Here is a 3,226-nt window from a genome sequence, read left to right as displayed (position 1 = left end):
CATCAAAGAGAGTTTGATTTGCAGAGCTCCCAACAACAGGTGGTTTTAGCCTCTCATTGTCATGAGAGACTTACAAATATAAAAGGTGGAATGAAATGGAAGAAAATGAAAGAGAAATTGAGTGAAACGGATCAACCAGAGCTCCAGAACGTGATTCCCTTCAACAATGACTTCTTTGCTTCCTCTGCTTTATGTTCCTCTACTTTTGTAGCTTTCTTCGTTCCTAAGTATTCTTATGAATGTTTCCTTTTTTTAAATACTTCACCAATTGATTGGTCAATCAGAACTTTCTTGTGTGCTTAGCACGATGCTCTCACTGAGAGCACATTTCTAACAGGATGTGAGCTTGCTCATGACGACTATCTTCCAATATGGCTTCTTGTGATAAGCGAACTTGCTTGGACTGAGCGGTTCTGACTCGCTAAATGAGGATCTCGCACTGAGTGTGACACTTTAGTTCTTCAATCATCTTTCATGCCTCTGCTACATCTAAATATAAAAGTACAACCAAAATTACTAAGAAATAATTAACTTCTAGATAAAAATTCAAAAGAAGCTAAGTTTCTACTGTTTTAACACAAAAGAAACAATAAAAGAAAAGAAAATGAGATAATTATAATGTGATTTCAGTATACAAATGACGTGACGTATGTATAACACTTATCAGTTTAGAGTCAATATATGTGCAAAGTTACTAAACAAGAAACCAAATATATCACCAAATTAAGGTTAGCAAGACAAACGTACATTCAAGATAACTGAACAAGAAACCAAACCAAACATAACCTAAGTTGGAAGCTTGACAAAAAATAATTTTGGCATCTTAGGCAGAACCTTAGATTTTGACAATGACAATACAAATTCAAAGCTAATTAAATTTGGGATCCTTGTCTCGTTTCACAAAAAAATTACAAAAATATCACATTGTTTTAATTCTTACTTTCAAAGATTTTTATAATATACTAGTAAATATAAGGCCACAATTTTATAATTATTTATGAAATAAAATAGCAAATATTTTTCTCAATTCTTCGCAAATAAAATAGACATACTGCATTAACATCAATTTTTTTCCCGAGGAAAGATAAACAACCAAGATTTGAAGGAAATAATCAATGAGAAATGTCATCAATAAAATCCTTCTGAATTTAATTTACTTTACAAACTTATTTACCAGAACCTTTCTTCAGGCCACATTGTCATTGACTACCAACTCATATTCTGAAAAATCTTTTGTTTTTAATAATACATGCAAGTAATATGCATCTTGTTGAAGATCTTTGGGAACATTTGAACACTAAAATGTTGTTCATTTACCTTTAGTCCTTGAGTAAGTGTGCGGTCCCCAGGTCCATGTGTCTCGAGCCATTTCTCAGCGATTACATCATTTCCAATGGGATCCTTGGCTACAGTACCACCAGTAGAAGGCCCTGCCCTGTAAATTTTTCCCATTCTGGTTAAAAAGTTGAAGATTTTGAAAGATATATCAAGAAACTAGGATAGAATTGTTTTCATAAACAGTACATTTTGGCAGGTAAAAAGTTGATAATATAGCTGATCCTTCACTTTATTTCTTGTCTACAACATCTCTCTGTGTCCCGTCTGGGCCAAGAAAACAAAGTGAAAGAATGGAGACAACATTCCAAACAGTGAGAACCAATCAATTCGATAGTCCTCCTCAACCCGGGTTATGATATATGAACACAAATATATTTTGACACTCTTTATTTCTTTCTTCTTATAATATAATATTACCTAACATATTTACATTTTTCTCTTTTTTATCTCTTTGTTTCTAAGGTATCAAATAGCAAAAGGTATTCATGCATAATATTCTAGAAAGAAAGGATTCTCCCAGGTCAACAGTCTCATTGCGGTTATTATGGATTGGTTGATGATGGTCAATTGAGGCCAGTACAATATATTATTATGACATGATGCATTACATTTGAACTATTAACAGCAACTAGGTTATAGATATTCAAATTTCAAAAAATTTGGTGAATCTGTATGTAATGTGTTTTCTCTAATAGTATGTTTGGATTTGCATTGTATTACATGAAATTCTCGTCAAAATCCAAAAAAAATAAAAAATCATGCATTCACACTGTTGGTCAATTGAAACTGTTGGATGAAGATTAGACCACCCATATTCTATGTGGCTAATTGCCAATTCATAATGGTGTGAACGTGTGAATGCAGGAAATCCGTGATTAAGAGTGTGTTTGGTTTAATATTAGATTAAACAGGCATAGATTTCCATACACGTTTTGTTTTGTGAGAAATAAAAATTCAAAACTTTTGATTCAGTCGTGGGTTGGTGGCCTTCCAACAAAAAACCAAACACGCACCGTGAGAATGTAGAAAGAACTGACCCTGGAGGGACAAAGAAATAGGTATATGGGAGAAGCATGCTAGAAGTAGGGAGTGAAACGCACCAAGAAGAAGCAGGTTCATGAGCTGTCTTTTCCCTATGTCTGGGATTCTATCTGCAGGAAAACTGGTGGCCTGGTATGTTATTCTCACTCCCTTGCCCTTCCCATCATTTGGCTCTTCATTGGTTTCACAAACAGTGCTTGAGAAGGACAGAATATCCCACTCTTTCCGGAACATAGCTGAAACCAAACACACACACTGTCAGATGGACTAGCTCATAAAGGCTCAATCAAAAGATCAGTTAGACTAGCTAGACTTTATTATACACAAAATTACTGTTTGTTTTTAATTATATCATTCATTTACTTGTGAAGGGGTTGCTGCAGATAGAGTGGTGGAAGCCATGGTGGTTGATGATTAAGATTGTGTGATTTATGAGTGAGATGATAAGGTGGGTGGTGGGTAAATTAAGTTAAGCACCTAAAGAACTGCCACAATAGTGGCTGGATAAGCCACTGAGGTCTACATTGGTGCTGCATATTCGTCAAATTTGGATCACTCTTTTTTTGGTATTTTATAAGAAAGAGGATTATGTATTTTAAGTATAATTTTTTTTTACACATTTATTCGGTCATAATTAATCATGTATAATAAGTTTGTTAACTTTTAAAATAATTATCTTAAAGTAATTCAAATTATAATTTATAATTGAATAACAATATAAAATTATTTAACATTATTAATACATAAATATTAAACTTAATTTTATTTTATTCCGGAAAGGGGGAAGTGTTAGCAAGTAGCAAACCATCCAGAAATCCACATTCTTTTAAGAGAGTTTTATGGTTAT

At 33.3% G+C, this 3,226-nt stretch overlaps 1 pseudogene; it reads right to left on the bottom strand.

Moving 5' to 3' along the window:
- Positions 1 to 749: 749 nt before the first annotated feature.
- On the bottom strand, positions 750 to 2,958 carry LOC114378680 (annotated as a pseudogene).
- Positions 2,959 to 3,226: the final 268 nt, after the last annotated feature.

Source organism: Glycine soja, chromosome 12 (assembly GCF_004193775.1).
Source record: "Glycine soja cultivar W05 chromosome 12, ASM419377v2, whole genome shotgun sequence".
In the NCBI taxonomy this organism is placed as follows: domain Eukaryota; kingdom Viridiplantae; phylum Streptophyta; class Magnoliopsida; order Fabales; family Fabaceae; genus Glycine; species Glycine soja.
Note: the sequence above shows the minus strand (reverse complement) of the source record. Positions and strands in the feature narration are given on the sequence as shown.